Below are 13,704 nucleotides of genomic sequence, written 5' to 3' on the forward strand. Positions count from 1 at the left end.
CATTTCCTCCGCGCGGCCCAGCTCGCCCCCCCCATTCCGCCCGCTCCCTTTGTTTCATTGACTTTCGTGAATGAAACCCCAGGGCCCGGCCAGCCCGCCAATCAAGAGGCTCGCTCTCCCAGATGGGGGAGGGGCTTCTCAGCCGCGGAGCCAATTAGAGTGTAGGGGCTGGCTCTACTCTTCATTCACGGCTAGTTGCTCCCATTCATAAAAAAATAAATTCCTTGCCACCGGAGTTCATTCATAAAGCTCCAAGGGAAAAGGAGCGAAGTTGAGCGCCCGGCAGCTCCTCCGCGGTGTTCGGCGTGGGCGCACGTCTGCGTGCATCTGTGTGCAGGGGGAGTGTGAACGTGTCTGTGTGTGTGCCCTGGCAGGGTGGGGGCGGGGAGCGCGTGCCCAGAGGAGCAGTAATAATTGGCATTTACGAAGCTCCGGCTTCCACTAGCTTGTTTCCGTTCCCACAACCGGGTGCGCGGATCTATTGTTTCCATTTTACAGATGCTGAAAATGAAACCTCAGGCGGCAAACAAGTCCACCGGGGTCCATCAGCCGGAAGGCACCCAGAGTTCACAGACCCCGACCCCGCGGCCCTGAGGCCGCGATGATGCGAGTTGAGCGTCTTGACATCAGTGGATACACAGTAGGTGCTCAATAAATGTGAACTGGCACGGAATCGAGAGCTTTTCTCGGTTTCTGAGCTCAGCAGAGCTGCTCTGCGACCCACTTTCTCCTGACTGCTGTGGCACAGAGGCCCAGGAGGGAGATTCTGAGAGTAACTCAGCCATCTTCCCTCTTCCTTGGAAGCAGCAAAGGATCCTGGGAGCAAAAGCCCCAAGTCCCCAACGCTTTGGGCACAGGACGGTTCAGCTCGGGCCAGAGCTGGTTGTGGTCTGTCTCCTCATGCACGCATCCCTACATCCAGTGCATTGTGTGCTCAGCAAAGGATCCTGGGAGCAAAAGCCCCAAGTCCCCAACGCTTTGGGCACAGGACGGTTCAGCTCGGGCCAGAGCTGGTTGTGGTCTGTCTCCTCATGCACGCATCCCTACATCCAGTGACCATTGTGCCAAATGGAGAGCCGCGCAACCCAGGCACCCTGGACCCGGTCCCCACTTTTCCAGAGACACTCTGGGCTCAGTTTACACAGCCCTTTAGGGAAGCCAGCCATGATTCCTGCTGGCTGTGCTGTCACCTAGGGACTCTGCAAACCCCTGCTGCTTCCTCCTTCATATGTCCCAGGGACACATGCGAGCTCTTCCAGCCTGTGCCTAGACCTTGGGCAGCTGCTTAGGGCACATTTCACAGGCTCAGCTCAGAAAAATGGAAGTAAATCTCCTCTCTTCTCTGCTGAAGGCTCGCAGGTACGGCCCTCCCCAGGAAGCCTCCTGTGACGGCTTGCCTAAATTCCCAGGCTGCCTTTCCTTGTGCGTCTCCTCTGCCTCTCGAAGTCCTCCCAAGCCTTCTTCAGGCCCTCAAGGGTTGCTTGCCTTGCGTGACATACTTGTTTGGCAAACAGGTACAATAAAGACCACACCAATAGTGCTTAGCAGGAACCCTGCCCAAGGAAGGAGGGACAAGTCCCAGCAAATCCCACTTGGGCTGGAAGGAACCAGTTTAGGGAGTCCTTGAGTCAAGAGAAGCTGGGAGGGTGGCGGTTCCCACAGCTCTCCTGTGGGCTCTAGGACCGTGCAGATCCCTGTGGCCTGGGGCTGCAGCTGGGGCCTCTCTGGGGTGAGGAGGGGTCCCCCCATTCCCATCCTCCACAGGCTGGGCAGGGACTTAGGGCCTTCCTGCTCCGCTGGGCCACCGCTGCCACCTCCATCATCACCACTTCTGACTCAAGGCCCAGGCCCGGAGCAGCGATGGCTCCTCTTCCCAGCCATCAGGAACCACGGCAGTGTGACATTGCCAGCTAGCCTCACGTGCCAGCTCTGCTGTCAGTGCTGGACCTCTGGGAACGCCTGCAACCACCCCGAGGTCCCGGGAGCAGCCCTGTGACTGTCACCCTCAGTTAACAGATGAAGGGATGGGGGTGCACAGCACCCGCACCCAGGGCCGCACAGCAGGTGCCCTCATGGACACAGAAAGTGGGGCTCCTGGGAATGCACTGCCAGAGGGCAGCTCCCCTGGACACACTTCGGGGGCTTGGGCCAAACAGCCCTGCTGTCTCCCCTGCAGTCTCCTGGGGGCTCTGTGCTGCCTCCCAGGAGTTTCAGTGATAAATGCAGCAGACGCAGTGGTGCAAGGTGCCTGAGATTAATCCCCATTAGCAGGGAGGCTGAGGCAGGAGGATTCAGAGTTTGAGGCCACCCTGGGCCACTTTGGGAGTTGAGGCTGAGGTTAGGCTTTACCTGTGCAGGGAGGAGAAGGGAGAGGGTTGGAGGTCACAGCAGCCCCCCGGGAAGCAGGCTCCCCATGAGCAGAGGGCTGGACTCTTTGCTATGGGTTAGGTTCCTGGGGACATCACATGGATGATCTGGAAATGTCCCCAGGGCAGCTCCGCTGAAGCCCCAGGGCTTGGAAGGCAGTGCTCAGAGAGCTGGAGGGACCACGGACATAGCCACCGGGAGAGGAGCAGGGGCAGTTAGAGTCCTATGGTGGCTCCAGGGGCTCCAGCCTCAAGCTGTTTTGTTTTTTGAGGCAGGGCCTCACTATGTAAGCCAGGCTGGCCTCGACCTCACAGTGATCCTCCTGCCGCATCCTGCTGAGTGCTGGGATGACAGGTGTGCACCACCATGCCTGGCAAGTGCTTGCTATGGAGTCCAGGTTGGCCTTCAGGTTGAGATCCTCCAGCCCCAGCCTCCAGTGCGTGTGGTGGAATTATAGGCATGGGCTGCACCCTGAGTTCCCCGCTGTCCTCACTGCCTCACGTGTACACAGTCTCCTCTAAAACACGGGTCCATGGATGTGGGCCCCAGAGACCAACTGTGGGCCTGGGGTGCGAGTGTTCCTTTTTCTGAAGAAGAGGCACACCGGTCGTCAGGGATGGAAACTGCTTTCCTGCTCATTCACTTCCCCTTCCCAGGTCCTGAGACCCCACGGCGGCCCGCGGGGGGCACCTGGACCCAAGGGAAGGGCACGGGCCAGGCAGGGCTCTCTTGCTGAGTTCCACGCCCAGCCCCAGATTTTGAGAGGCTTTCATTAAGATGCCCAGGCCCTTGAACTCTCCGTCCTCCTGCCTCAGCCTCCTGAGTGCTGGGATGACAGGCGTGCACTACTGTGCCCAGCACATTATAATATTTCTAAATGAGCAGGATCCCTGTGTCCTCCTTTCCTTTGGAAAGTGGGCTCTGGAGGAGAGTTGGGTCAGTGCCGGCAGCCGGGAACCAAGGGTGTCCTGAGAAATGCACTCTTTATTTTTAGATGGTGCTGGTGACTTGAACTTCTATTGCTGCAAATGCAGCACCTCTTTGTCCTGCTCTGGCCCCTGTGGGCCCCAACTCTGGGCGGCACTGAGGGACAGGCTGCTCAGCGTGCGGTGGGCCGGGAGGCGAATGGAAGCTGGTCCGTGGATCCTGAAGGATGGGGCTGGAATTGCAGCCAGTTGGGCCCATTCCAGGATGCTCCCCTTTTTAATTAAGTGTGGACTTGAGTTATGAGGGGCCGCGGCTCCAGCAGGGGCTGCGCGGGGAGACCATTTCTCACCGGGAAGATTAAACACCGTGGCTGCACTTGGCTGCTCCGCTCGCCCACGAGTGTCTATATTTGCTCTTCCTCAGGAATAAATGGGCGGCAGGGTGGGGTTGGTTGCGGGACTGGCGGAGCTGGGGGTCCAAGTCTCCTGGAATCCTCTTCGGTGACATGGGGGCCTCTGACTATTCCTGAGGATTTTTCCCTCCCCCAAACAAAGCCCCTTTTTCTTTCTTCCTTTCCTGCTGACCCACATCCCCAGCCCTTTATTATTTTTTTATTTGGGGCCAGGATCTTGCTAAGTTGCCCAGGCTGGCCTCTAACTTGCCATCTTCCTGCCTCAGCCTCCCAGAGTGCTGGGATAACAGGGCTGTGCCTGGCTGAAACCTCTTTCTTCCTTCTCTGTGGCCCCTACCTGCCTGCTGTGGCTGAAGCTCAGCCCTCTGGGCTCTCACAGCCACCCGGGCCAGACTCACCATGTGAGTGCGTGGTGAGGGACGCAGCACCCAGCAGGGGACCCAGCTTGAGCGCCCCCATGTTCTCTGTGCGCCAGAGCCTGCCTCGGCTTTTCTGGGCTCATACAGAGAAGTGCAGAGAGCACCTCACCCTGTGCCCCCTGGGCAAGAGGGGACCAGCACCCAATTCCCCATCTCCACTACCTCAAGTAGCAGGTTCCGAGCCGAGTAAGACCACAGCAAGTTGTTCTTTTTCTTCGTATTTTTTAGTTTTTAAAATATTGTTATTATTATTGTGGTGTTTGCTTTTTTTTTTTTTAAGACAATCTGTCACTATGTAGCCCAAGCTGGCTTCAAACTCGAGGCGATCCTCCTGCCTCAGCCTCCTGAGTGCTGGCTTGTTATTTAAGAGATGAGCTCTCGCTGTGTTGGCCCAGGCTGGCCTTGAACTCCTGGCTCAAGCTCAGCCTCCCGAGTCCCTGGGTCCAAGGGCAGGGCAGATGGGACTCCTGGTCCCCAGGTGGCCAAGCCACCGGTGGCTGCCCCCCTGGACGTGTCCCCTTGTGCTTGATGTGTGGCCCTGGACACACCTGCCAGGGCCCTGGGACTCTGCATCTTCTTAGGGGCGGCTGTGCTGCTTCTGACTTGGCACGTCAGACACGAACATCTCCCACAAAGGGAAAACTGATGGGGGTGTTCTGCTCCCTAAAAACTGAGACTGTAAATGATATTTAATTAAAATGATAAATCTGACTTGCAGGGTGCGTTTTACTCCTTTGGAAACGGATCTATTTTGTGTGTGCTTGTAGGCAGCTGCAGCCGTGGCCACAGAGGGCACAGACCTGTCCAGGAAGCCTCCGTCCCCTCCGCCCGCTGCTCCCCTCCACATCCCAGCCCCTTCCAATGCCATCCTCACCCTGTGCCAGCTGCTGCCTGGCCCTGGCGCCCCCACCCCCGAAGGTCCCCGTGGCTTCGCAGCCTGAGTGCTTTGTGCCACGATTTTATCTTTGTTTTTCGTGGTGCTAGAGATTTTAATTTGCCTTTGGTTCTGTCTTTCTCTCTGCCTTTCTACTGACAAGACCTGTGTGTTCCTTGCCCACAGCCGCATCTGCAGAGTTGAAAGCAGAAGCTGTTGAATCCATGTTTTATTGCCCCTTTACCTGGCAAGAAGAACATTCTCAGGGCTAGAAACTGAAGTCGCTGCCCACTGGGCAGTGGGATTTGATTTATTTTGTGGTGTTGGGGGCCACACAGCGAGGCCAGTGCTCAGCAGCGAGCTGTGCCCAGCACGGGGTCGGTTCCTCCTTGGTCCTCCCTGGGGTAGCTGAGACGCTGGGCTTCCTGTCTCCTGCCATGAGGGTGACAGTGCCCACACGTACCTGTGAGCACAGTCGCCGCCCCCACAGATGATTGTGCTCCTTGGCCCTGTGGCACCAGTGTTTCAAGAACCAGGGAAACCGCCAGGTACGGTGGCGTACACCTGTCATCCCAGCACTTGAGAGGCTGAGGCAGGAAGATCACCATGAGTTCCAGGCCAGCCTGGGCTACGCAGTGAGACCCTGCCTTGACCTGAAGTTCTGCCACCTGCCTTGCAAGTACAAGGTCCTGAGTTTGAACCCCGGTACCAAAAAAAAAAAAAAAAAAAAAAAAAAAAAAAAAAAGAAGGAGGAGAATCTTAGAAATTCTTCAGGTTGCTTATGTGCTCTTAGATGACTATGTTCATCCCCTTCCCTCACACAATTAAAAATGAATGCTATAATGCAGTTGCATACTTGTCATCCCAGCACTGGGGAGGCTGAGGCAGGAGGATCATCAAAAGTTCAAGGCCAGCCTGAGCTACACAGCAAGACCTTGTCTCAAAACAAATGACCATAATATAAACCACAGAACACAGAAGTCCAGATGTGATTTGATTCCCATCCTGCCACCAACACCAAAGTATTTCAAAGAACAGAAAATGTGGCCTCCACACTGCAGGACCCTGGCACAGCCCCTGTGTGGCCTGGGTCACCTGACGGGGGCTGGGGACACATGGACCCCAGGGCCCAGTCCCGGCTCCGTGACCATGTGAGTCTGTTCATCTCTTTGGCCTCGGAGTTTGGTTAGTGTTTTAGAAACAAGGCCTTTTCTGTTGCCTGGGCTGGGCTGAAACTCCAGGGCTCCAAGGTCTGCCCCACACAGTGGGCCGTTCCTAGAAAATGCGATTCTGGGCTCAGAAACTGGGCAAAGCCGAGGAGACATAGTTCGGCCCAATTTCAACTGCCGATCTGTGTCCGTTTATCTGAGAAAGGAGCTGACCAGGAAGCCACAGGTAGCCTTAAACTCTTAACTCTCCTGCCTCAGCCTCCCGAGTTCCAGGACAACAGGCGAGCCCCACACCTGGTGGGGTCCCTGCTCCTCTAGGTGCACCCCCCGCGGTTTCTTTGGCGCCCTCTGCTCCCCTCCCGGCAACCGTGGCACCCAGGCTGGAGCGGCTGGGGCTTTGCCAATTCCACCGGGAGCAGCAGTGCCACTTGGAGCACACAGCGGAAGGGCTGGGTGTCTCAGAAGCCGGGCCACGTCCAGCAGCACCTGTTTCGTGTAGCCAGTATCGGTGGAGGTGCCTACCTTTTTCAGTGATTGGGGGAAAAAAAAGAAAAGTCAAAAGAAAAGCAGTATTCTAAGACCTGTGAAAAATACAAGAAATTCAAGTTTGAGTGTCTGGGAACAGCCTGGCCTGGCCCTGGTGCTTCGTGCTGACCATGAAGGTTGGGGGGCACCCGAAGCCCAAGACGTGGCCCCCGGTACCGCTCTCCTGGGGCCAGGGAGGAAGCAGCAGACGTGCCGGACCGCCGCGGCAGTGCCTGAGGGAGGGCGGATTGCAGGGGCTGCTTGAGGTCACCCCGCTGGGTCCCGAGGGTGTCGGGAGAATCCATCAGGGAGGCCTTAAGCGAGGCGGTGGATGCCGGCAGGACCCGGAGAGGGGATTCCAGACCTAGGGGGCCGCAGGCCTTGTGGCCGGAGTCTGGAGGCACGAGGTTAGATTTGGGGGCAGGAAGCTCGGTGGCAGGGAAGCTCTGGCTCTGTGGCCCAGGCTTGGGGCTTTGCCACTGTCCCGGCCAGCTGGGGAGATGTGTGCCCGGCCTGTAGGCAGCACTGGCCGCGGTGGGGTGGTGTGGGCACCGGGGTCCCTGGGGCAGGCTGAGCGGGGCCGAGGAGACTCCAGGAGAGAAGGAGGGAGTCGCGGGGCCCTGGGGGCCGCTGCCCTACTGTGATGTGGGCCCTGGGAGTCTGGAGGTAGAGTGGCTGACAGCCCAGAAGGAGAGGCCCGGCCTTGCCACTCAGGGCCACATGGACAGCTTTGCTCTCTGAATGTTTGGGAGCGAAGGGACAAGACAGCGGGCTGTTTGGTGTGGGGGTGTCTCCACCCACCAGTGCTTCCTGTTTCCTTGAGAGGTGGGTGCGGGGTGGAGGCATAGTGGGTTTTTGTTTTTTGTGTGTTTATTTTGTTTTCTGAGATGGAGTCTTAGGGTGCAGCCTAGGCTGGCCTCAAACTCACAGTGATCCTCCTGCCTCAGCTTTCTGAGGGCTGGGCCCGGCAAAAACACTTCATAACTCGGGTTTGAGGCCCCACAGGCACCCCAGTTGACGTGTATCACCATGAGGTGGGGAGGCCGCTGTGTGGCCCTGGCTGGGGGAGGAGCCGTGGGCTGTGGGTGCCCAGCCCTCTCCCGGAGCTCCAGGGCTGACCCCGCGGGGCATGGACATCCCGCCTCCGGGTCACCCCCTTTTGCATGGCCAGGTTGCTGAGGGTGGTCTGGGCCGCCCCTCCCTGGTCCCCTCGGTCCCATATGCTGGTGACTCCAGAGCCCCGTGCACCTCCTCTGCTGTCTGCCACCCTCTCCAGGGCTCAGAGAGGGTCAGTGACCTGCCTGGGTGCACAGCGGGTGGCTCTGTCCTGTGTGTTTGGACGCCTGGGTGGAGGACAGGAGTGTGGATCTGGGCCGGGCGGCAGGGCCCAAGGCAGAGCACCCAGAAACCCAGGGCCAGTGCCAGATGGCGACCCTGGGAGCCTCTGCCCAGCCTGGGCCTCAGCTGCTCAGAGCTGTTTGCCGAGACCCTGTGCAGCCGCAGGGACCGAGAGGGGAGCTGGCTCCGGGTCCTGCCTGGAGGCTGGGGCTGGCTGAGGGGAGTGAAGGCAATGAGCTCCTCATTGGATCTGCTCACTCCTTCACGGAGCAGCTGCTACACGCTGGGTACTGTTAGAGACGATCACCGGCCAGGCACCCAGGGAGCAGGCTGACCTACTGGGTTCTCCTCTGCCTGCCCAGAGCCCAGGAGGCAAGGGGCAGCCACACTGCAGAGCCCCAAACAGCAGGGGAGGTGTGCCCGGGCACCCAGACAGGTCCTGAGATGGGAGATGGCAGTCCTGGTGTCGGGGACCTGGGGTCCAGGCAATGGGGGGCCCCACGTCCTGGCGTGGGGCTCTGATCCCCCCGTCTACTGGCCTGGCCCAGCTCTGATCCCCACAGTCCCGGCCAGGTGCCCAGCCAGCATTCCGACTTCTGAGAAAGCTGCTTTCCCATCAAATCCTGCCGCCTGGAGACCCCTCTTAGGTTTTCCTGCCAATTCCGTTTTATAAGCCCCACACAGGGAGGGTGGCGGTGCAGGCTCTTTGTCTGCAGGAAGGAAGCAATTAAATTATTAGCACTTTGAGAAATTAAACGACATAACTTATGGTGGAATAAGTTTAGCAAAAGAAAAAAAAAAGAAAAGAAGAAGAAGAAGCCTTGTAATGTGAGAAAACAATTAAAAAGAATTATATAAGGCTGGGCCCGCTCCTTTATTGCAATAGAGTGAGCAGTTCATTGATTATCTCCCTGTTATGTGCAGGAAGAAGAGCCCCACCCTCCTGAAGGGGGAGACGGAGGAGGGGAGGCTGGACCTGGGAGGCCGGGAGCTCCACAGTCCTCCCGGCTCCTGCTTGGGGCAGAGAAAGAGGGCCACTCCCCAGCCTGCCCACTGTCACCCTGAGGAGTTGCCCCTCCACGGCAGTCCCACAAGGGGACTGGGCACTGGTGGTCTCTGCAGCATCAAGGCCCTGGGGCCTCCCTTGGAGAGGGGAGAGGTAAGATACTCCAAGGAGCACCAAGCCTGTAAGCCTAGCACTCTGGGAGGCTGAGGCAGGAGGATCTCAGGCTCAAGCCCAGCCTGAGCAACCTAGTAATATATTGAGATCCTGTCCCCAAATAAAATGTAAATGGGGAGCCAGGGATTTGGCTTGACAAGCACAAGGTCCTGAGCTTGATACCTGGTACCCCCCAAAAAAAGTAAATGGGGGTGTAGCTCAGTGTGAAGGACCTGGGCTTAGTCCTCAGTGCTAGAAAGGAAGGACAGAAGCAAAAGAAGACTGTAAAGTAATGAAGCTACAGGGACGGATCTTAAACCCCTAGCGCCTCATGGAAGAACGGGGAGCCGCTGCTGCTCATGCTGGGGAGGATCTCATCCCGGTTGGAGGAGCAGCAAAAGGCAGGCAGGGTCCCTGTGCGATGCTGGGGATGAAGTTCAGGCATGGAGTGGACCAGTGCGGGCAGAGGCCGGGGTGGGGCCCCGTGGGGACGGATGGGGAGAGGCGCAGGGCCCAGCGGGTGCTGGAGCAGGTCTCCCACCCTGCTCTCTCTCTCTCTGTCTCTGGGCGGTGACTACAGGGGTGCACAGCTGTCCATGGCTGCTTGAGCCCCTGTGCCGCACGGCACTGCGCAGGCCCCGGGCGCATCCCTCCGGGGCCCGTGGTGTGCAGCGCAGGGCACAAGTCACGCACACCGTTGTCGGGGCGAGAAGGAAGCTCAGGCCCAGCTGTGCCAATTTCACTCCGCGGCGGCTATGGAGCCCACACGGGCCCAGGCGCGTAACACAGAGGCCCGGGCCCCTTGCTGTATCGTGGTGCCCTGCGATAGGGGAGCAAAGAGGGAACTGGCACTGCTGGAGCAAGTAGGGAACAAGGCACTATAGGACACAGTGCCATTTTCGTAAATAAAAAAACCCACTTGCCGAAGGAATAGCTACCCATTCTCAAGAGCTCAGGAAACAGAAAGACAGAATCACCCGGAAATGGGGTGTGGGGAGAAGAAGGGGCCGGCCAGCTGGACAACTGGATGGAGGATGGACAGATGGACGCAGGGATGAATGAGCAAATGCACGTGGCTGGATGAACGGATGGACGGGTGAGTGGTGGGTGGGCGGGTGGGTGATGGGCGCAACCAGGAGCAGGGCTCCCCATGAAGCCACCGCCGTAACAGGCCGCGAGGGCGGAGCGTGGCTAGTGGGACTGTCTGCTTCAGAAGCGAGGGCTGGAGTTAATCACATCGTCAGGTCTTCGGGCTGGGTGTGGGGGCACTGGTCTGGGGGAGGAGCAGCGATGTGATCCCATTTGTAAAATCTCTGCAGTTTGTAGCGCGATGCGGCCCCTTAGCAGGGACCCGAGCCCCTGCCCCCTGTCCAGTGGTTGAGAGTACGTGGCAGGAACGGTAGCATAGCGCCCGGGCCAGCTTGGCACACGTGGGCTGCAAGGGTATTTTAGGCTTTGGGCCACCAGGTGCCTGTTGCAGCTGCTCCGGAAGCAGCAGGGATGTAAATGCTCAGGGCTGCGTTCCAAGACAGTTTTATTTCTAATTTTCATGTGTCACAAAGTGTTATTCTTTTGATTTCTTTCAAACCGTGGAAGGATGTACGAAGGATTCTGAGCCCATAAGCGTGTGCCAGTGGCGGGGCTGGAGCTAGTTGGCCCAGTCTAGGAGATGGAGCCGGGCAGGGCAGTGCATGCGGCAGAGGGGGACCCACGGGGGTCACTGTCACCGCGAGGCGGGGCATCCCTAGGGAGTCAGCAGCGGAGTGGACTCAGTGGTCTCCTGGGTCTGGACTTGGCACTGGGAACGGAAGAGTCAGTGCAGTGGTGTCCTCTCCAGGGCCGGCCTGGCCGCAGGAAGCCTGGTCCTGCCCGCCTGAGGCCAGCATGGGCGTAGACGGGAGCCTCGGCTGCTGTGCCCTCGCTTGTCCAGCTCAACAGACCCTCCCAGCCTCTGTGCCAGGTCCCTCATTTTCTTTTCTCTGGGACATGGAGGCAGTGACTTTCTTGCAGACTCCAGTGTGGCACCGGTGTGAGTTCCTGGTCCACTGATAGGGAGCTCAAAGCTGGGCAGGGGCTGCAGCCTCAGAGAGAGGGGCAACTCTGTGCTAGCATCTGGGCAGACGTTCTGGTCCAACAAACCTCACAGGGGGTGCACAGGGGGCCGCAGCTCCATCCCCAGCCCTGCACAAAGCAAACCGAGAGAAGCCGAGGTAGCTCTAACATGCCACCCGAACACAGGCACGGCCACAGCACAGGCAGCAGGCACAGCGGTGGACCTGTGGCGGACCCAGCTTCAGGGCAGGAGGCAGAGCTGCTGTCCGCGGCCCTGCCCCTCTGAGGGACACAGAGGACCCCACTGCCAGCCAGGTTTCTGCCACCACACGCTCTGGCCTCAGCATGGAAGGCGCTGTGTTTCCTGGGACAGAGGACGCCTAAGGACTTGAGCGTGTGGGTGCCGGAGACCCCTGCAGCCGGGTTCCAGTCACCTGCCCAGTGTGCGACACAGGCCTGAGAAATAAATACACTGAGAGGCAGAAGTAGGAGAAAGCAGGGCCAGGACGGCCAGGGCTGGTGCAACCACAAAGGCGCTGGCCAGTCAGAAAGGACAAGAAAAAGCATTCTCGAGTTAGGAGCAGAATAGACAGAGTACATGGTTGTAATTAGAACACTGTCCTCTAGCCTGAAGGTTTTAGTTGTGGGAACGGGATTCCGAGTTACTTGGACCTCAGCACGGAGGCTTTGGCTGGACTCACTTCTATAAACAGGACAGTTGGGGGATTTGCTCCTCACAGCCTGCACTGGGCATGGTCAGTGTTACGGTTCTCCACACGTGTGGGTGTGTTGAGGCGTGTGTGACACACGTGCGACTGGGTGTGAGGGTGAGAACCAGAAACTTTCTGCTCCCTGGAATTTGCATGTGGGGCTTTTCAGGGCCTGTGCAGCACACGGCGTCACGTGTCGTGTGGAGCGTGTCACAGATAGCGTGGAGCAGGTGCTTGCTCACACCTGCTGCTTTCCATCTTCCCAGGCACCTGTGGCTGCTCGGGCTGTGCCTGTCCCCGTGCTCCAGCGGATCAGGCTCAGATCCCTGGGGAAAGGAGTCCAGAGTCTGGATGATTCAGCTCCCATTCCGAAGGGGCAAACTACAGATCTTGCATTGCAAGTCCCGTGAGGGGCAGGAAGGGTGGACGTGGTGCCTTCCCGTGCCCGGAGGGACCAGCCCACTACCCCTACTGTTCCAGCTGCCCCTGCTGCCCGAGTCCTGCCCAGTGCCCCCAGGGGTCCCCTGCCCTGAGCCCTGGGGGACCCCTGCCAGCAGACCCGGTGCAGAGGGGCCCTGCCTGGCTCCCGCAGCCGGCAGCCAGTGCCCTGTGGGCAGAGACCGCGCCTCCCATCTCCGATTGCCCAGGCCTAGGACTTCTCCTCAGTCCCTGGTGCCCACACGCTGGGAGCCTCAGGGCTGCTTTCTGCTTGGCCACAGGATCTCCCAGCCCCCCCACCCCCGTCTTGTTCCAGACAGCAGGGCAATTGTCATTTCCCTCCCACCTCGAGCCACGCACATCCGGTGGATGACAAAGTCTGGAGAGTTTGCCACCTGTGAGCTGCAAAGCAGTTACTTAGTGAGTAGGTGCTCAGGGAATGCGTGGAGACTTTCTGGATTTGCTTCTACGGTGATTCAAGCTCCCTGACCTCGGTTCTTCCAGTTTTCTTTACTTTTTTGTGGTCCTGGAGAGGAATTCAGGCTTTTGCTGCTACCACACTTCATCTCCAGCCCTTTTGATTTTTTGAGACAGTCTTGCTAAGTTGACGAGGCTGGCCTCAAACTCACAATCCTTCTGCCTCAGCCTCTTGAGTTGCTGGGGTGACGGCATGTGCCGCCGTGTGCAGCTGCTTTTTTTTCACTGGCTTTGCCTAATGTGGCAGAGAAGCCCCTTCAGCCCACCAAGGCCCCGCCTCAGTGCCCCTACTCGGTCCGCTTGCAAGCCAGCGTGTGACTGGGAGCAGCGCGGGAGCTCCCGGCAGGAGCCCAGAGTCAGCCCCCCACCAGCCCCGCCAACAAAACCCAATCGATGCGGCCCCTTTTATGTCGCTGGATCAGTGACCCAGAAAATAGCTCCCTGCTGAAAAGGAAATGATCGTCAATAAACGGGGCCGTCAATGGGAAAAACCTATTAGAGAGAGTGTGGCGTGGAGCCCTGGCTTTAACAGACACCCTGGCCTGGAGCCCCGTTAACCCTCTGAGGCCTGGCCTGCCGCCTCCTGCGCATCTTTCCCTCTGGCTCTCAGGGCGCCTTGCCTCTCCCCCGCCATGGGGCGCCCAGGGCTCCACCCAGACACTGCCTAGAGCTGGCAGGAAGAGCCTGGCGCTCCCTGCCCTCCCGCCTCTGACACTGCCTGCAGCCCGGAAGGAGGGCTGAGGGCCCAGGGCCCAGGGCAGACCAGCAGCGCGGCTCTGGGCACAGCCTCTTGCTGGCCTGCTCCTGCCCGGCATCGGCGCGTGTCCTCTGTTGTAA

The sequence above is a fragment of the Fukomys damarensis genome, unplaced genomic scaffold (assembly GCF_012274545.1).
Source record: "Fukomys damarensis isolate Sample0158 unplaced genomic scaffold, DMR_v1.0_HiC HiC_scaffold_13, whole genome shotgun sequence".
NCBI lineage: Eukaryota > Metazoa > Chordata > Mammalia > Rodentia > Bathyergidae > Fukomys > Fukomys damarensis.